General features: G+C 41.8%; 1 protein-coding gene across 1 annotated transcript in view; it reads left to right on the top strand.

The window, feature by feature from the left end:
- TIAM2 (TIAM Rac1 associated GEF 2) overlaps positions 1-22022 on the top strand; it is a 303128-nt gene that overhangs the window by 22868 nt on the left and 258238 nt on the right. The window lies entirely within an intron of this gene.

Raw genomic sequence — 22022 nt, forward strand, 5'->3', positions numbered from 1 at the left:
TGGAGAGCGAGAAGAACCCCAACCTGATAAGGGGGAGGAAGGTGAAGTCCCTGAACAACCTGGCCTCGATGGGGAAGATGAAGAGGTTGAACCTGATGAGCGAGGAATACTTCAGACAGTGAGAAATGAGATGGCAGACATGGCGAGGGGCTTGAGGGATGAGATTCAAGCCAACAGCGCCTTCATGGCGCAAGAAATTAGAAGGCAACTTGACCAGGTACTGAGACCTGCCAACCTGAGGGGAGCACCAATACTCCCCCTGGAAAGACAACCCGCCGCACCACCAATACCAGCCCCGATGCCACCACCAATGGCACCACCGCAAGTCCCTCGAGACTATGGTAGAGGACGGGAGCTAGATGCAACATTCGACGGGGACCATACATGTTATGTCTTGAAGCTATCTTTTCTATTTCCTTTGATGTAGCCCTTAAAACACTATGCTGTGTGAAACTCTGTATCACTCTCAAGGTACCATACCTTGAGCCAACAACGGATTATTAATAAAGCGAGTCTTTGTATCAAACAATCGCTTGTTTATTTGAAATACCGATGCTTGACAGGTGCTGTCAATATACTTCAGAGGGTTGTTGTGAGAATCAAATGGAAGAAAGAAGAGTAATGTAAGTTGCTTTGGGTCTTCATGGTGGAGAAGGAGATGATGATATTGGATTTATATCCTGCCCTCCACTCTGAATCTCAGAGTCTCAGAGCAGCTCACAATCTCCTTTACCTTCCTCCCCCACAACAGACACCCGTGAGGTGGGTGGGGCTGAGAGAACTCTCACAGCAGCTGCCCTTTTAAGGTCATTCCAGCAGTTGCAAGTGGAGGAGTGGGGAATCAAACCCAGTTCTCCCAGATAAGAGTCCGCACACTTAACCTCTACACCAAACTACACCAAGTAAACCACCAGAAAAGCAGGATATAATTAAAAGTAAATAAAAATTGCTCCTGGTTCACCCCAGTCCTGACCACAGAAGCCCCTTAGACCTGATAGCTAAATAGAAAATCTGTCATAAAGGCTTTATTGGTCTGATTTTTTGATACAGGGGACAAATGTTGAACACTGCTGCTACCTGCTGTAACATATAAGCCTCCAGAGTAGTTTATTTGTTTGCCCACTGTTGGAAGCAGAATGCTGGATCAGATGGGTATAAATGACTTGTTCAATAACCCAACCTGAATATAGTGCTATCTGATCCCACAACCAGTTCCACTTTTCTTTTCAGATCTGCCTCAAATATATCTTGGGAATTAATTTTGCATTAGATTTTCCTTGCTTCTTCCCTGCCTGTTTTCAGATTTCTCCTCCTCTGTACTACATCTAAGAAAGGGAATTTTCTCATTACTTCTGATGCTTTTTCTCATTACTTCTGATTTTGCAGCTTGATCCAGACCACCACATCTTGCTTTTAAATGTTGTGGTTGTGATGTTGTCTTTACCTTGATGGTAAAAGACAAGTCAGGCCTAAACACTCACTGTCCAATCAGCATCTAACACTGTCTTGCCTCTCTCCCATGAGCCAGCCTGCATGTACCATTCCCCCCCTCAGGATGCAAGAGTGAAAAGATCTGTGCACACTGAGCCATGTAGGCTACATTGCTGGGAGATGAGGTTATTTTGGAGCTTTGTGGAGAGCATCTCTGCACCCTCCTTCCATTTGAAATTAACTAGTTTTTCTTTTTTTAAAAACCAATTTGTTATGACTTGGCAAAACTTCTATATACAAGAAAACAGGCTTTTGCTTTTCTTACTGTGGATGGGTAGAAGAAATGCATGCTGGGAAAAGCTAATTCCTCACTTGCAAAGCAATTAGATAACAGTGGGGAACGTGGAGATTGGCTAATATATTTTTAAGATTACGGTTTTCACAGTGCTGTTGAAGATCTGTGATACTAGAATGTGTCTCAATGCCTGAAGCTTTGAAATGAAAAATATTTATTTACTATATTTTGTCATTTTTTGTGGAACAGAGTTTCTTATATAGAATTCTCAGAAATCTCCTTCCAGATATTGACCATACCCAGACCACTTAGATTAGCTATATCATGTGCCTTCCAACCATATGCTGAGACCTTGTGACTTGCTATGTGCTGTTCTTGTCTATAGAATAAAGCTTAGTATGTTCTGTTAAGTATTTTAGGACTTGTATGTGGAATTTATCTGTAAGTTGTTACAATAATATATGTGTGTTGATTTGACAAAGGCTTCAGCATGTGTTATTCTTTGGTATTCTATGTCTTGTACAAAACAAAGTGTCCTTATACCACTTTTCTAAACTGCTCATATTTACTCTTAGGTTTCCACTCATTGGCTTGCACATTGCTATTTTAGTAAAACAAAGTCTATATATAGCAACAGTAGTAAATTGAATGCTATGAAAAATGTAGTGTTAAAGATAGAACAATGTTTTGCAAATCAAGTTTAAAAGTAAATCATACGGTATGAAAGCATGATTTAAAAGGATCTCATTTTGTTACTAAGCAAGTGACTAATGTTTCTGCTGGCATATAACCCTATAATTGGAGAATCTTACATGCAAATATTTTAAATCCTAGGTTTTCTGCTTTCTGGTACATAACATTTTCAGTCTAGAATATTCTGGATATACATAAAGTGGACTAAAAGCATTCTTTCTCACTCTGACAATGGGGGCATCTTGACATGGGCAGTTTTTATCTATCATGGAGGCGGGACTCAAATTCTTCCACACTTCCTGTACTCTGGGCAGAATCATCTGCTTTCCTCAGTTCATTTCCTGCTTTGTTAGAGAGAGCAGGCTTTTGATAGGAAGCCAGTTTGGTGTAGTGGTTAAGTGTGTGGACTCTTATCTGGGAGAACTGAGTTTGATTCCCCACTCCTCCACTTACAGCTGCTGCAATGGCCTTGGGTTAGCCATAGCTATCTCAAGAGTTGTCCTTGAAAGGGCAGCTGCTATGAGAGCCCACTCAGCCCCACCCACCTCACAGGTTGTCTGTTGTGGGAGGAGAAGATATAGGAGATTGTAAGCCGCTCTGAGTCTCTAATTCAGAGAGAAGGGCAGGGTATAAATCTGCAGTCGTCTTGTTATATAAATAGAAAGCATAGACGTTTCTACACTTTTATCCCTATTTTCTATATATTTTTTTCTATACCTCAATTCCTTCTTTTGGTCCATTGCTCCCCCCCCCTTATGACAGTGAAGAACTTTGATGACAGCTTCATTTCCAAAGAAGAGGGGGGCTTCTTGAAAATGTTCAAGCAGACACAGACCTGCAGAAGAGCAGCCAACATGAAGTACACAGAGGCAGAAAGAAGAGCATGTCACACAATTTGATGGTGCCTCAGAAGACATCTAAGTGGCAGCAGCTGATTTTGATTGGAAGATTCTCTGTGTGAACAAAGATGGTAGATGCTCAAGCTCAGCACTCATGGCTACAGCAGAGCAGTCAGAGAGATGGAGTACCATCATGGAGTAGGATAGAGACATATCCCCTATTTCCAGACCCCATTTTTCAGAAACCCCTGAGAGGTAGCAAACTGGCTTTACCACACAATGCTGGAAGAATTTTGGTCCTTCAGAAGTAGGCTGTGTCTACCCAGTGAGGGAACTGGAAAATATATTGTTTAAGGTCTTCATCCAGCTCACATTTCCCCACTTTCTGTGGATCATTTAGTTGGGGAATCAGGGAGGATTCCTCAGATGGGCGGATTGCTGGGCATCAGCCCTGGCTGACTAAGGTGGCACAAAAATGGTGATGCACAGACTCCACCCTTTTCACAGTGACCAGGGCCCCTCCTACTGGGACTTTGGGAAGTCAGTTCTTACAATAAGAAGGGGAAATGTCTGAGAAGGTGATAATAGTTCCAGAGCAACCCAATTGCCTCTATAACCAAGGACTATGAGCCAAGGCTGCGATGGCACTGGATCTCCAGAAACTGGAGAAGAAAAGACCAATCCTAAAGCAAAACCCAAAGGGTCCTAGTCTTTAGAAGAATTTCTACACGGAGAATGTGTAACTGTTCAGGGAAGGCATATGCCAGGTTGTGCAAATAAAAACACCTAGACTCATTTGTCCCTACATTACACCAAATCCTGAAGTTCCTGCAAGATGGTGTTGGCCAAAAATTGAAGGCTAGCATGCTGCACAAACAACTGGCAGCCCTACTTTCAGTGGTCCCACAGGTCGATGGATGCTCGATATCTAGAAAGCCTCACATAGTTTCTCAAAGGAGTAGCCCATATCAGTCTTCTAGTTGTCCATAGATTTCCTTCTTGGTGATTGCACAGTCCTGTCAGCGCTCACTCATATTCAAACCTCTCCATTCCTAGTGCTGTGGCTAACAGTGCATTAGATGATGAAGCTTCCATTGAGGAACTCTGTAAAGCAGCCATATGATCATCTCTGTCAACCTTTGTCAGACACTACAAAATGAACACCCTTTCCTCAGCTGACACAAGCTTTGGAAGGAGAGTATTACAGCAAATGGTGCAGGTGGGTTGATCTTCCCATTCACATGGATATCCCATGTCAAGTCGCACTCCCTCTGAGAGCAAAAAAAGGAACATTGGCACTTTACTGTGAGGATTCCTTCTGCTCTGTGGAAGGGAGGGCATCTTGTCCCATCCAGAAAAGGGGGTGGAGTGGGATGACAAGCTGTTTTCGCCATGTTTTTGCCTTCTCGTTTCTTGTCCAACATATTTCGCGTTTCCTAAACATTGAATGGTTTACTTAGTATTTTAGTATAAATACTGCTTAGGAGTTACAGAACTGAGGAAAGTATGTGACTCTTCCCAAAAGACAGAACATTTGCAAGAATTTTAGTCCTGCCTCCTTGATGGAGAGATGGAAATTCTCATGTAAAGATGTCTTCATCAGACCAGAAGGAACTCTCAGGGCGTTTTCGCACTGACCTTCAAGTGGCGCGACCACCCTCTTCACACCGGAGGATCTGCCCGGATTTCGCACAAGAAGCGCCGGCGCACCCAAAAGAGCCGGCTACTTCCGTCGCGAAACCCGCTCAAACGGAAACCGCCAAGAAGCAGGAAAACGTTTGAGCGGGTTTCGCGACGGAAGTCGCCGGCTCTTTTGGGTGCGCCGGCCCTTCTTGTGCGAAATCCGGGCAGATCCTCCGGTGTGAAGAGGGTGGTCGCGCCACTTGAAGGTCAGTGCGAAAACGCCCTCACAGTAAGCGCCAATGTTCTTTTCTTATTTAAACTCCAGTCAAAGGTATTTTCAAGTCACTCCAGTGGACCAGGATAGAATGACTCTTTGAGGTGCTTTTCTGGTTGCTATATCCATTTGAAGGGATTGGGTTTCTTTTTGACATTGAAAGTGAGACACAGCATTCTTCCCTTCTAGCATTTACCATATAGGAACACATGAAGCTGTCTTATCCATCGTTTGTTCTTTCTAGCCTAGTTCCATCTGCTCTGATTAGCAGTGGCTGTCCAGGTTTCTTCCAGCCCTGCTGTGTGCAATGTATATGTGCCATACCAACTAAGATTTGAACCTTCTGATAACCAGGGTTGTGTGTATCTTGTGCATTTGAATTTATTTCACAGGCTCAAAATATACCAGCCGAAGAGTCTAGAACCCTGAGATTCTCTTGTTTCTTTCAAGAAAGCTGATGACTCTCCTCACTGAGGCAACTCTGACTGTTGTCAGCTTTGCACAGAGAAGAAAATTTTGAAAACATGCCAAAATCTTTTACCTGTTTTTTTTTTTTGGGGGGGGGGTTATATTTTGATCAAACTTTATATATAGTTAATAAAGTTAGGTTTGATTTTATTGCTTTAACAACATAAGAAGCATCATTTATAAAACTGTATCATTTGGTATTGGAATGAAATTTAAAAGATTAAATGCCTTCATTTCCCAAAAGCAAAATGTATTTATTTATTTGCATTTGGGTCGCAACAGGAAACAGAGTTGTGACCCAGGAAACAGTCAATAACTCATCATATTATACAGTTAATAATAGGTAAAATCATAAAAACAGTAAAGTAAAACAGGAAGCAACAATTACAAAAAGGCCTCTTTAGTCTTCATAGATGAAGTCAGATAGCCACTTCAGAATGGGAACTACAGCAAATTGCAAATATATCCAGGACAAGACAGTGAGCACTGCAAACTGCTGCATTCTATGCTACCTTAGCGTCTTTATCTGGATCTTTGCCATTTGACAGAAAATAATAAAAGTTGAAACTAGAAAATTGTAAGTCAAATTAAATTTACTGTTTGGACTTATGCAGTTATAATGGATTGTCCTGTTTTGCCTAAGCTATGGGATATGGCGCTATACTTTATATCTGTAGTTTCTGTGGAACTTAAGTTGCAACTTACTCAGCAAAAAATATGTTTAGGATATAGTGGACAGTTCAGCCCCTTTTAAGTAGTGAACTCAGTAAAGTGTCTAATATCTGGCTCTGTATTTTACAAGACTTCCCTCTTGAATATATACTCTGTCGCTGTTCAGTTATTTGGCTGTTTTGGAAGGAAGTGATTAACCATATCAATTTTGTATGGTGGACTTTTTCTCCTTTACCCTGGAAAGAAAAGTGTGGTAATTCAAGTATAATAGTGTAGCACAGTGGTCCCCAACCTTTTTGGCACTAGGGACTGGTTTTGTGGAAGACAATTTTTCCATGGACCTCAGGGAGGGGGGATGGTTTCTGGATGATACAATTGTGCACTTTATTTCTATTAGTTTGGTGTGGTGGGTAAGTGTGCAGACTCTTATCTGGGAGAACCGAGTTTGATTCCCCACTCCTCCACTTGCAGCTGCTGGAATGGCCTTGGGTCATTCATAGCTCTCACAGAGTTGTCCTTGAAAGGGCAGCTCCTGGGGAGAGCTCTCTTAGTTCCACCCACCTCACAGGCTGTCTGTTGTGGGGGAGGAAGGTAAAGGAGATTGTGAGTTGCTCTGAGATTCGGAGTAGAGGGCAGGATATAAATCCAATGTTGTTGTCTTCTTCTTCTTCTTCTTCCTCTTCTTTTTCTTCTTCTTTCTCCTCCTCTTCTTCCTCTTACATTGTGATATATAATGAAGTAATTATACAACTCACAGCCCGTTTTCTAACAGGTCATGGACTGGTACTGGTCCACGGGCCGGGGGTTGGGGGAAGCATTGTTGGTCTGTTCAAATCTTAAAACAAAAACTCATCTGCATGTGATTTATTTAAGTTACCTAATGCAAAGAGCTGACTCTTTTTTTTTGTTTGCTAAATTTGAGGCATATATTAACTGGATATTTTATAAGATCAAGCATTCTTTACTCTCATGAGTTAAGGGAAATGATTGTGCTTGCTGTTAGCTCATGACCTGGGAAGCATCAATCAAATAAAGTTCCATTATAGGACTTAGAAAGGAATCTCAAAAACAAATCCTTTATATTTGGAAGAAATAACCTTCTGTCACTTCTTGAAAATTATGTATTCATTCATTGTTTGTTGACTTCCATATTTGTTTAAATAACTGGGCTGTGTGCACTGAAATTTGCAAAGCATCATATGTAAAAAGTAGTGCTCTGGCTCAGGATTGCCAGGACCTTATGGTATAAAGCTGATTAAATTTAGGCTTGTTAGGCAGCTGGTAAGGGTTTTGCTGGATTACAGGCATGTGTTGGATATTTCCCCTTCAGTAAAGTCCTGAAAACTATCTGAGCACAATCCAAAGCAAAGACACCAAGAAGACTTTTCTTGGGAAATATGGCTGTAAATGTACCAGGCCTTTAGCAATCTTTTCATGGAGTGTATATCTGTTATTCAGGCATCTTATTGACATAAAGCCAGGACTGGCACATCCTTTGGTGGTTGTCTAGGGCATGGCCCATGGGGGGTGCTATTTCATGCAGGGGGCAAGAGCAGATCCTAAGCATGTAGGGCATCCCTTTAAACCTTCCCTCCAATACAGTCAATGGCTGGGGCATACTTCTGGCTAAAGTAATTGACCTTCTAGAGTGGTTAGATTCAAGAAAATATAAATAGGCTGCAGGAATGGCTATATATCTGGTGTTTGCTGGAGAACTGTGAATATCCTTTTGTCTTTCAGTACTAGTCACTCTCTGCTTGATGTGTGATTTTGGTCTGATCTATACTGAGATTTAGAAGGATCTGGAGAGAGAAACCTAGGTCGTTTTCGCACTTAGCATTTGCTCCCCTTATTCCGCGGCGCAATTATGTCCGGATCATTTTCCTCGTTTTCGCACATTGCCTCTTTAGTGGAGTCGCTTTCCATGAAGCCCCGGCTCAAATCGTTTTCGCACTAGCATCGACTTGAGTTCGATGCCCTGTCAATCATTTTTTTTTAAGTGCAAGTCTGGTTGCGTAACTACGTAACAACGAGCAGTCACAGCTGTTCTTTCCCCTTCTTTTCCTGGACAAACCGCATCACGTGTGCCGCTTCTGCTTATGGATTGGCTGCACCTGTAGCATCCTCCACAGCCCTTTATGTATTAACAGAAGCATTCACAGTGGAGAATCTGGATAACTGATTAATGCATATGCAAGGAGTCTCACTTCCATGAGAAGCCTCCGAGCACTAGATCCCCCCCCCCAACACAAATTCCGGAGTTGCGAAATATCGCAATAACGAAGAGAGAGAAATCGAGGGGTTTGTGTGTGTGTGGTAGCTTCTTCCCTTCCCAGCCTCGATCCCTCTCGGGTGGCGAAGCTGGCATTTCCTCCGCGCTCTTCCCCCTCCCCGGCTGGCGCTTGCAGCTGCAACGGGGACCTGACTGACTCCTGCTGCCAGAGCTCCCCCCCCCCGCCCCATTCTCTCCTTCCCCTTCTGTGGCGCGTGTGAAGAGCTCGCGTCTGTTTTCTAACCGAGCGGAATGTAGCCAGGGAGGAGAATGCAGGACTCCAACTTCCCATTTTATACATGGCGATTTTGTGCAGGTCCAGAAATGCTGGTGGCACAGCTGAGGGAGGCATTGCCTTTTTAAAACACACACACACAAGAAAGCAGGAGGTTCCGATTGTATCTCTCGGGCCGGGAAGAAAATGCAAGTCTGCACTAAAAAGCACAAGCCCAATCAGGCAAGTCCCTCCGGCCCAAGGCGCAGATTCGGAATGGGGGCGGGGAAGGGGGGGGAGAACCCCCCTGGCTCCCCTAACACATGCCTCAATCGTGAAGGGATCGCGAGAGGGGAATGAATAAATGGGTCAGGTAACGCAATAATCGAGAGAGAGAGTGTGTGTTTGTGTGTGTGTGTGTGTGTGTGTGGCAGCTTCTTCCCTTCCCAGCCTCGCTCCCTCCCGGCCTTTCCACAAGAGGAACATGAACGCTTTGGCCCGTGCCGGCACTAGATTCCCCCCCCCCAACATTGTATAATGTATAATGCAATTCCGTAATTGCGAAATAACGCAACAGCAGAAAAGCAACCTCACATAGAAAATAGGAAAAGTGCCCCTCACATAGAAAATAAATTGACCCGCCGCTTCAGCGAAATAACGCAACTAAAGTCAATAATAAAAAAAAATTCTAACGAAACCAATTTAAAAATGGTTTTGGTTTACTCAGCGTAACACTACAGGAACAGCGTAAAACTACAAGAACAGTGAAGTGGCAATTGAGGCTATTCCAGGAGGGGTTTTTTTTTCTATTATTTGTTTATTTCGAAATATCGCTATTACGCAAGAAATATGAAGTTTTATTAAAAAAAATGGCCGTGCGGGCACTTTTGGGAAGCGCCGCGAAAGGCTGATGATTGGCCAAGGGGGTGGATGGGGTGGGAGGACGGAAAGGCAGAGGGTGCCGCCCACAAAGCAGTCGATGCGAGGTGGATCCTCAGGTGGATGGATTTCCCACAGGAAACTCCGCGGAGTGGATCCGGTGTGGATCCGCAGGTTTTCAAAAACTCCGGAAGCATGTGGATCAAGATACTCCGGCGTGAAACCCCTGAAGCCCCGGAGCAAACCGCAGCGCCGGAGCAACAAGTGCGAAATCCAGGAAAAGATCCGGAGATAAATGGGATGCCACGCCGGAGAAAACGCTAGTGTGAAAACGGCCCTAGTGTCTTGATGAAATTTGATTGCTCCATGCCAGTTGGACTGAAAGTGGTTCTGAAGGATTAAAGGGAACAAACCCCTGAGGTTTATATTCTCTGTTAACCATTTATAAATTGAGAGGATACACATTCTAGGCTCTACCTGAAGTATTCCTGTTTCCAGTATGATCCAAGTGTTTGGCACACACTTGGGTCACTCACCTGCCTCAAGCGGTTTTGGGAGAGTGGTGGCTTTTTTTGTTCCCATCCTGGTTGCTCTGTTCCCCCCCCCCCCATCTGCCTTCCCACCACTCATTCTTCCCAAATGTAATTGCTGTGTAGTCATTCTGATGGAGGTAATGCCTGCACATGCACAGATAATGCTTCTTTATTTGGAGGGATTACATCCCCCTCCATTTTCCCCTGGGTTTCACATTTTTCTGCAAACCTAGGGGAGTTCCCATATTTGCAAGAAAATGTCCCTACTCTGTAGATGGCCCTGATCCAAGAGTTTACATACCTGCAGTCATTTATGTATTTGTGGATCCATGTTGTGTATCTACTATTTTGAGCCTGTGGGCACCTTTGGAATTCTGACACACGGTGGTGGGTGCAACCACATAATGGCTGCCATAAAAAGCAGAGCCACCCACAAAGTTGCTGCCACAGGAGGTGGAACTACACATCCACAAAAGAAGCCTGAGTGCTGGGGAGAAGAGTGCTGATTTAAAAAATAACCTGGGGAAGATGAGTGAGAGAATAAAACTAAGACTGCTGGCTGCTGCTCCTGAAACAAGGTTATTTTAATCTACCAATCGGATCTTCAGTGGCCAGTGAGAAGCCCTGCTGGGCAGTACTCCATCTAACCCAACCCTGACTGCCCTTTTAAGGGCAAAAAGGAGGGATATGTATTTATTATTTACAATATTTATATTTGTATATCTCGAGAATACACATAGATGAGCCTTCTAGCTGTCCAGATAGTGAGCTCCTAATGGGGTGGGGGAAGAGAAACGGGAGCAACAGTGAGAAACTCAAACCCTGACTTACTCCAAGACAGTGTCCCTATCACCATGGGTGTTCTAAGTGGCCACTTGTGCAGCCTGTATAACTCTGAGAATAAGTAATTAAAAGTAAAGTAAAGTAAAATTTTATTTGTATCCCGCCCTCCCCCGCCAAAGCAGGCTCAGGGCGGCTAATAACAACAGAAAACAACAGTACATTAATAAACCATTACATTAATAAACATTAAATTAACCTTAAAAACCAGTTAATACATTAATTAAAAGCCATTATTAATTAATTACATTAAATTGAATTACATTCAACTGAGTTAAATCTAACCATAATATTATCGTTGGCGCTATATCTATCAGTTGGTATTGATGGCGGATATTTCTTTGTTGTGCACTTGTAATTCAGCTATTCATAAACGCCAGTTTAAAGAGGGTGGTCTTGAAGGCCCTGCGGAACTGATCGAGGTTCCGCAGGGCCCGCACCTCCTCTGGGAGCTGATTCCAAAGATATGGGGCCGTGGAAGAAAAGGCCCATGTGCGGGTGTTCTGGAGTTTGATTTCTTTTGGCCCAGGGGTAGTCAATCTGTTTTTTCCTACTGACCTCTGTGCTCTCTGGGGCTCATACGGGGAGAGACGGTCCTTCAGGTAGGCCGGTCCTCGGCCATATAGGGCGTTAAAGGTAATGACCAGCACTTTGTACTGGACCCGGTATACAATCGGTAGCCAGTGCAGTTCGCGTAGCCCCGGCCGTATATGTTCCCATCTTGGGAGACCAAGCAACAGCCTGGCCGCCGCATTCTGCACTAGTTGTAACTTCCAGGTCCGGCACAGAGGCAGCCCCATGTAGAGGGCGTTTCAGTAGTCCAATCTTGAGGTGACCGTCGCATGGATCACCGTTGCTAGGTCCTGACGCTCTAGGAAAGGGGCCAGCTGCCTCGCCTGCCTCAGATGGAAGAATGCTGACTTGGCAGTGGCTGTTATCTGGGCCTCCATTGATAGTGAAGGCTCCAGTAAGACACCCAGACTCTTCACCCGCTGCGCCGCCTTCAGTGCCGCACCGTCGAAGGTCGGGAGAGATATTTCCTTCCCCAGAGTGCCACGACCCACACAGAGAACCTCTGTCTTTGCTGGGTTCAACTTCAGCCCACTCAGTCTAAGCCACGTTGCAACAGCCTGTAAGGCCCGATCCAGGTTCCCCGGGGCGGAGGCTGGCCGGCCGTCCATTAGCAGATAGAGCTGGGTGTCATCTGCATATTGATGACAACCCAGCCCAAACCTCCGGGCAATCTGGGCAAGGGGGCGCATATAAATGTTAAATAACATCGGGGAGAGAACTGCTCCCTGAGGCACCCCACAATCTAGTGTGCGCCTCTGGGATCGTTCACCCCCAATCGCCACCCTTTGTCCCCGACCCATGAGGAAGGAGGAGAGCCATTGTAAGGCCAACCCCCTAACCCCTATGTCGGCGAGGCGGTGGATCAGTAGCCGATGGTCGACCGTATCAAATGCAGCCGACAGATCTAGTAACATCAGCACTGCTACACCGCCTCGATCCAGTTGCCGCTGGAGGTCATCCGCCAAGGTGACCAGGACCGTCTCCGTCCCGTGGCCCGGTCGGAAACCAGACTGGCACAGGTCTAGGACAGAAGCGTCATCTAGAAATCTCTGTAGCTGCAATGCCACTGCCCTCTTGATAATTTTACCTAAAAATGGTAAATTAGACACCGGAGTTTGCCAATTCGGCCGGGTCTGCTGTAGATTTTTTCAGGAGGGGGTGGACCAAGGCCTCTTTCAAAGGTGTTGGGAAATGCCCCTCTAAGAGGAATCTATTTATGATGTCCCGTAAAGGACATCTAAGCTCCCTCTGGCAAGATTTAATCAGCCAAGAGGGGCAAGGGTCCAGATCGCATGTTGTTGGGCGAACAGCAGAGAGGATTCCATCAACTTCTTCCAGGCTGAGTGGGTCGAAGTGATCCAGCATTAAATCTGAAGACAGGCGCGGAGCCTCAATTTCACTTACTGTATCTAATGTGATAGGCAGGTCTTGGCGGAGTGACGAGATTTTATCTGCAAAATATTTCGCAAATGCCTCACAGCCTATCTCTAATTCTCTAACGTTTGGTTTGCCTTGTGGCAATGTTATAAGGTCTCCAATTACCCTAAACAATTGTGCTGGGCGCGAATTTGCAGATGCAATCTTGGCTGCAAAGTATTTTCTTTGCGTGACCGAGACCTGGGTGCGGGACGGAGAGACAGTAGCTCACTCCCAGAATAAGGTTTCTAAGGTCAAGAATGGAAAAAAAGATGAATGATAGCCACCACATGATGTATTAAACTGCTGTAACTTCATGGGAAGTTGTTTGATTGTAACCAGCATATATGAAGACTGCAAGTTTTGTGTCTCTTTTTTCCTACAGAATTCTGAGTGGCAGCAGTGGCAAAGGTTTGGTAGTGATTGGCTTATAGTGTTGCTGACAGCAGCCATTGACTACTTCTTAAACAGCTACTGCATGGTTCCCAATTGCTTGTGTCTTTGTAAAGCAAAATGTGCATCAGGAAGCCTTTACATATAGAAACCTGTTTCCAGAGAAATAGGGCTTAGGTGTGGACTGAGAGCATCACCCTGATACAGAGTGCAGTGTGTTCTATTTGTGATACTTCTGGCTGCAGTGTCTCTTTGATCTGCCATAGATATATTTCCTATGCAGAAAATCTTTTCTGTAAGAAAAATGTGATGTGAAGCATCTCCTGTTTTTTTGAATGTACAACAGAGGGGACAAAGGCCCACCCTGAAGTATTTTGCTTTGCAGCGATATCTCTTTGCTTAATTAATCATTCTCTTAGCACAGGATTGCTGTTTGTGAAGGGAGGGGTTGGTATTTTGCCAGGGAAAATCAGACCATTCAGCAAACTTAACTTTTAAAATATAGGCATGATATGTACATTCTCGGGAAGATCAGCCTGTCACTTTGGCGGCATAAAATTGGCTTTAAGGAGGAATGACTGTACCCTGCTCTCAACATAATATTGCCATTTTACTATATTTGAATAGAGTGCTTTAATGTTAGATGAACTTCTGACACTCTCTCCTTCATTATTAATTAGTTGCCCTTTAATATATTGGCTCTCACCATGTAGATATGTGAATTGTTCTGGTTAAAACCATTTTATTTGGTAACTTATAGTAACAAATTATATTTCTTGCATCATTAATAACTTTTATCTATTCCATATATTACTTTCTATACACCCCTCCCCCCGTTACTTGACCCCCACCGGTGTTATTTACTTAAAGTACTAATGTTTAAAGGTACCCTTAACTAATAAAAACAAAAATTAATTTGCATTGTAATATTGTAATCTCCCTTATAATTTTCTTTTTCCCTGGCCTTTTTCTCAGTTCCCCTTCTTTTTTCTTTATTTCATTTTGAATGTCCAACATCTGTTTTTCTTTTGCCCTCTTATCTTTGTTATTCAATGTAATCAATATTCCTCTCATTACTGCTTTATAAGCATCCCTGACCGTCTGAAATTCTATATCCTCTTTATCGTTTATTTGGAAGAAAGCTTTAGTGTCATTTTCTAAAGATGTCACTATTTCTTTATTTAATAAATCTTCATTCAATCTCCATCTTCTCAACTTCTTAGACAATTTTGTAATCCACATTATTGGGTTATGGTCAGCCCCAATTTTAGGTAAAATCTCTATTTTCTTTGTTATTAGACCTAAGTCTTTAGTGCTCCACAACATGTCAATTCTGGAAAAAGTTTTATGTCTTGCTGAAAAAAAGGTATAGTCCCCAGGATTAAATTTCCTCCATATATCCTCCAAATTTTCTTGTTTGACCAATTCAAAAAAAGACTTTGGCAGTTTTCCTTATTATTTTTTTTACCCCCAGACCTATCTAGTGTGTTCTTAATTGTTCCATTAAAGTCCCCCATTATCAAAATTTGGTCATAAGTCAGTTCATCAAATTGTTGTATAATGTCTTTAAAAAGCATCCTTTGCACCATTTGGCGCATACAGTCCCAATAACAACTTTTTTTTGCATTTAATATTATTTCTACCGCTACAAATCTTCCATCTTTAAACACTAATTTCAGCTCCAATTCTTGTTTAATATAGAAAATCGCTCCCTTTTTCTTCTGTTCAGCCAATGAATAAAATTCTAGTCCCAATTGTTTATTCCATAAAAATTTGTAATCCTTTTGTTTGATATGCACTTCTTGTAAACAAACTATATTATAATTTTGCTTTTTAATCCAATGAAATGTTTTTCTTTTTTGTGGTGTATTTAGTCCATTTACATTCCAAGACAATAATTTGTAATCCATCATGGTGCAAATTCTATATGTTCTTCATAAAACCTACGCAGTTCCTGTGTGCTTGTAATTGTAATCCTTTTTCTTTGCAGTTCAAAGCTCAGACCTTCAGGTATTATCCATCTATACCTCATTTCATTGTCATGTAATTTTTCTGTCAATTTTTTGTATGCTTTTCTGTCATTTAACACTTGTCTTGGCAATTCTTTCATGATTCTTACTCTGCTGCCTCCCACTATCAATGTCTTTTCAAAATTTTTATTCAAGATTTTTCCCACCATTTCTTTTGTCATATATTTTATAACCACATCCCTTGGTAGATTATTTTTCTTGGCATATAGTGAGTTCACTCTATACATATAATCATACATGCTTCTAGTTCCTTCAGGATCTTCCTCCAAAAATTCTGCAATTTATTGTTATTATATATCCTTTAAAATCAGTCTCTTCTTCCCCAGGTACTCCTCTCAGACGTATCTGGGTTTCCATCAATTTGCAGTCATGAATTGCCACCTTTTCTTGCATTTTTAGCAAGGTGGAATCATGTACTTTCACTCGCTCTTCCATCTCTTGCACTTTCTTTGATGTTACCACAGTCTCATTTCTGAGATCTTCTATATCTTTCCTTAGCTCTTCAATGTCTTTTCTAATTTCTTTTTTAGAAGCAGTTATCATGTCTCTCACCCCTTTCATCATCCTGGCTTCCATTGCTTCTAATTGCTCTTGCATTTTCTCCATTGAGGCAGTCCTTGCACGGGTTAACTTATGTTCTGACACTTAAAAAAACACCAAAAATTTTGACCTCTCCAAATTAAATTTAAACTATCAGGTTTGATAGAGTAAGGCTTGCCCTTTTCAATAAGCCTAATTTCGCCATCCTCAGAGCCTCCTGGGCTCAGATATTAAATTTTAAAGTTTTTATTTCTTCCAAAATGGCGGTTACGACTTTCTGCTTCCCTTTAAAAAAATTTCCTTCAAAAGTTTTCTAAAATAATTATCAGCGATAATGTCCAATAGTATTTACCTTATAATTGTCACCTCTGTCAGCTTCACCAATTTTTAATGTCCCAAACACTTTAAAAACTTTGTTTAAATTTTTACCTCCCAGCAATGGCCACCGATGTTTTTCTATGATATTATAGTCCTGGAGTAGGCTAGCTGCTTCAATGATTTCCCTTTTCCATCCGACACGTCCTGCTTTTCTTGCCACCAAATCCCGTTTTCACTGGTAAAAAGATCTCGCGATGTTTGACGTATTTCCTGTGTTGACTGTGAGAGCTGCAAATCTGTGACGATGGGGCTTTTTCACCGAAACCGCAAGTAGACAAAACAATAAATTCCTTTCCACTTTTTAGCACTGTCCTTTAAATTTACAAAATTCAAATTTTGCCCCTTCTCCCCTTCTTCTTCCAAGCTTTCTAAATCTGTATTTCCCACCTTCTGATTTTATTTTGTTTAACTTTAAATAGTCCCGGAGTGAAGATAGTCATCAGTACCTTTTTCTGCAGTTATCCAGATCCAACACCGGTCTTGTATAGCTTTAGATGTTTAGCAGTCTCAAAGAAGGTTAGGATCCTGTCAAGCTTATGTCAAATAAATGACTCTGGAAACTTCTGCAGATGATGAATATGCAACTCGTCTCCGGAGACCCCTCAAAGGAGCCCCCCCCCCCCGGGACTCCCTTTTAGCCAAGGTAAATCTCCTCAGAGTTTCCTGTGCATATCTTGGATTGATCTCTGACTGAGAAAAGTAGGCAGTAGGCATTAAATTGCCCTCCACTACCCCGAACAGAAGCCTCAGCCTGCTCCCCTTCTGAGAAGCAATTCAGCTCAGCATATTTCAACCCCGGAAGTCTAGATATGTAAATTGTTGTTCTTATACATGTGGCCTGTCCAAACATATTTCTTGAGCATGTCAGCATTGTCTTAGGAGGTACTAAAAATTGTATAAATGGAATAGGAACTCTTGTCTTCTATTAACACAGTAATGTAAGATTTACCGTGTCTTTATCTTCCTTAGAGCACTAGTAGTAAGAATTTAGATCTTAAGGTACTGTTTCATCCACGCTGAAGTAGCTCCTCTGACAGAATGGCTTTTCTGCCTGCCTAAGGACGGAGGGAGATTTTTGCCAATGCTCTCCTTCTGCTGTAGACTCCCAGTTTGCTCCCTGCACTGTTTTACTGCGGGAGAACCATTTCTGAAGACTGAAGGGGGAAGACTGAAGGGGGAAGGCGAAGAAGTTGCCTTGCATAGCACATCTCCATTTGTGCTGCGTTAGGGTTCAAGGCCATGTGTTGTAAGTCTTGAAGTGTGAGTCTCTAGTGCAGAAATCCTTAACTTTTTGGAACATGTAGGTACCTTTAAAATTCTTACACAGGGTGGTGGGTGCAACCACAACATGGCCACCACAGGAGGTGGAGCCAACTACCTCATGTCAGGGAATGAGGTCATGCATAACTCTAATACTAACATTCCAGGCAGAAGCCCTTTTTAACAGGATGCTTTTTAGAATTACCATACTGTTTAAAAATATGTTCTTGCATATACACAACTTACCTTCAGACAGCAGAGCTGTGGTAAGAGCTCTTTCCCAAACAATTTTTTTCTAATAGCATGTTAAAAATATTTCACTTGTCTCACTAAGCAGGTGGTATTACATGCATTGTAGAATTTAAAATAGCCTTCTACCCCCACCATAACTCCACAGGTTTTTAATCTAAAATCTGCTAATTTATTCTCGGTACTGTGGTTCATTTATCGGGTTTTTTTTAAAATAAATAAATTTAAGGCATTCCTAGCTTATAACTGTTTGGAGATTTTAATTGAAAACAGTGTATGTTCTGATTTTATTGGAAGACAAGAATTTGTAATATTGTCATGTCCCAGTTTGTGTTGTAATGACTGGAATCCTGAGCATCAGATGGCAGGATGCATTGGCAAGCTACCTTGCTTATGAAGAACAGTATATAACAGAAACACAAAGTAATTATGTTACAATCGCTGGGACCAAAAATGTCTATCAAGTCTTATTACTCTTGCTTCCTTTTGGGTGTGATTTCCAGCATTATTACTATGTGCTAATGGTGTTCTGCCATGCACTGTCAAGAGAGTTCTACTTCTAACTCAAGTCATGGGTAATTTGCTGCTATGTCTTTTTGGAATTGATTGTAGATCCAAAATACTAAAATTGGCCATGTATATGGTAATGGAATGTTCCACTTGTTATTTTTTTTAGCATAATTTTAATATATTCATACAATACTATGCTGGCTTGCTCCAGTTTAAACTAATTTAAATCAGTGAGTCTGGGTTTCAAGTAAATCTTCATAGGATTTCTCCTTTATGAATTCTGTTATGAGTATTTTATTGTTCAAGGATGATTAATGTAAAGAACAGCCCAGTACTGTGACTTGGCTTTAGTTGCAGCTTTGCAAACAGACCAGATTACTCCAGAGGATCCTGTGTATACTTTGGTTCCCCAATTCCCTAAATCTTGGCATCCAATTGTATATGTAAGCATAGTACATTTAACTTGTTTCTGTGGTCTAGTTCCAGTTTAAATCTTATGATTCCAAGAAATAAGGAATCCTAATTTTCTTTAAAATGTCTGCTAATGAAAGCAAACATTTTTTTAAAAAACAACAACTGTAAAATGAGGTACAACACTTGCATAATATAAAAGCAAAGAAATATATTCAAATCAATTTCCTAAAATACTCAAAAGTCAAATTAACTTATGAGTACATAAACCTCCCAACACAAACACTGTAAAGGGGTTTTCTGATTCTTTAGTTTGCTGACTTCTCTCTAAGAGTGCTGGGTGGAGTTGTTTCCTATCCACAACCCAAATATGTAGCTGCCTTTCTTTTATTTTCTTTGTCTTCTAGTTTGCTCTCAGAAGGAGCAAGGGTCAGGTAGGCTCCAGTTCTGATAAATGCAAAGCCAAATGAGAACTCTGAATTACAAAATACTGGTCTTGCTCTTCAAAAAGAGAAAGTTAGGGGTATGCAATGGTGGCATTCACTTACATCATGGACATATTCATGCCAGCCATATTATTCAGTTTTGGCTGGACTGTCACAGAAATGGCCAAATCCCCCATTCTCACACACACGCCCTTTGTTTTTACTTCATTCCACTTGTTCTCTCTTGAAATGAACCAGATATAGTACTCACCATCATCACCTCCAGTAATTAGGGAGTTTCTCTTCCTCTCCATCATGAAGATGGAGCTAGATGAATTAGAATGTGAGTCTGAGACATATAAAAACTCAGACAGAATTCTGAGAGTTTCAGAACTGAATTCAAAGCAGAAAAGTGAAAAGTATAAACGTTAACTGGGCGGAGAGAAAACCCAGTGCAGTGTTGGGACACTTTGTGCCAGAGCTGAGCACAGAGTGGTGGCTTGGCCTGCACAGTGAGACCAGCAGCCAACTGTGTACACACAGCTAGCCGCAATTCTGGGCCAGGATCAGGGAAGGCAAAGCAACAGAATTCCCTAACACAATGTGCTAAATTTATTTGCCTTCCCTTGATGTAGTGGGCATGACCCTCAGTTCCCTGCATGAAGATACACATTCCACTGTCAGCAGTTACGACCACTGCACAATGAACGGCACATCTGAGCTCCACGAGTGGGGAGTGTTATACATTGTGGTTAGTATCTATCTTTGGGCAGTGATTGTGGTCATCTCACACTGCAGGTGGGCTAAGAGCTGGGATTTTACCTGAAATGTTGCTGGTGGACAGGATGAACACATTTTCTCAGAGGAAAACTCCCCATTAATTGCAAGACTGAGACAAATGCCAGAGAAGATCGTTGGGTGTTTGAGGAACTTTCTAGGTGAATGAAAAAAGCTTAGAAAACAGTGATATTGTGCAAAAAAAAAAAAATTCTTAATCTGGAATCCATGAGATAACAAGATTCATTATAAGCAACCTTTAATCCATATCCTGCCCTACCACATTTAGCAAAACGTAATAGTAGCCTGTGGAAAACAGAAGGACAATGATGTGGCAACTTCTACTGATATATACGTATATATGTCTGTCTATGAGAGAGCATTCAAACGAGGTCACTGACTGGAACTTTTGCCCAAGATGTGCATATTAAGAAATTGCAATTCATGTTATAAAGTGATTTGATCGGGCAACTCTACCACTTCCAACTTGTCTTCTGTTGTCTCGGAGGCATTTTGTCCCACATCTTTAGATAGTATTCCTAGTCTAGTCACTCACTGTTTCAGCAGATGGTGTAGGACATTTATCCTGGAATATCTTGGAAGCATTGATTCAATAGCTATAAAATGGGGAGGAGAAAGATAGATGGAGTTTAGGGGTACAAAATTGCAGCGTTCCTATGGAGCTGGATAAGGTGAGTGATAGGAACAATATATCAGCTCTATTTTGAGTATGTTCATATGAATATGAGGGGTCCCAGAGGCAATCTTTGGTGGTACTCATTGTCCCTGGATGAGACAAGGGGGAGAGGAAGAGGATGGATATACAGTGCTGATGGCTGAAGAGGGAAGAGTTTAGTTACTCTGTCGCTTTGCCTCTTCTGTTCTGTCTGTTGCATGTGCATTTGTGCACATGGAATACACTGTGTGCACTGGTAAGTTAGCATGTGTGAGAATGTTCAAGCATGTAATAGAATGGCATGTTTTTACACTGCGAAAAGTACAGTTTCTCCACGTCTGTCTTATGCTCCCTTAAGTAATGATTGTTACTCTCTACTGTATTGTTGAATTGAAAAAGTGATATTCCTTTAGTTGATTTTAGAATCCTGGTTTCTAATTCATGAGCAAAGAAATGTGGTGATATCTAGGAACTTGATCTGACTTTTGGGATAATGAAATTACTGACACTGAGAAACTACCACAGCTTTAAGGAGACCTTAGTTATGATGGCAGCATAGCCACATAATGATCATAATGGTAGTACTTTCCCCACATAGCGTTATAATGAGACAGATGGGCAGAGAACATTAATTTAATTTACAGATTCTTCTGTACTGTGATAGCCTTTCCCTTGAAAGTCAACAGGTAAAAGTTAGGTGCTGATGTTCCACTATGTGATCTCTCTCAACACCAGCTTCAAGTTTTTAAAGGGCTCCAAAATTTTTAAATATTTTTTTCTGTCCTGGACTTTCAAAGAAATTTCCATTTTCAAAAATACTTGTTCTTTTTGATGTAAAATTATCGTACCAATAGATACGCAATCTGACAAGGTGCTAAAGAAGCTGAAAAGCTGGCATTTTATTTTCAGTCCATATGAGTTATTTTCTCAACTAGATCGTGATGAGTTATTATGGAATGAAAAATTCTATTGGACTATCATTATTCAAGCCATTTTATTGGGTAACAATAAGAGTGATGATACCCTTTGTTTAGCTGTTACAAACAAGGTGATGAAGAATAACTTGTGGCTCGGAGCCTGTGACTGTGTTCTGCTTGGGGCAGAGCTTTCCTGCTTTAGGCCACTGGAAAAGGCTGTTTATGCCAGTGGAAGCTCAATCACTAATGGCAGAATGGAGTTGTAGGATCCAAGCCTGTGAAGTTGAAATTCCAAGAGCAGTTTGCTGGCTTGAAGTTTTTGGATATGGTGAAATGATATGAAAAGTGTAAAGAGATCCTATATATCCAACACTGTGTGGTAGCTTAAGCTGGATGTGAAATTCCTTCTTGAATGTTATAGTGTAATATGTGTT

Source organism: Heteronotia binoei, chromosome 1 (assembly GCF_032191835.1).
Source record: "Heteronotia binoei isolate CCM8104 ecotype False Entrance Well chromosome 1, APGP_CSIRO_Hbin_v1, whole genome shotgun sequence".
Taxonomy (NCBI): domain Eukaryota; kingdom Metazoa; phylum Chordata; class Lepidosauria; order Squamata; family Gekkonidae; genus Heteronotia; species Heteronotia binoei.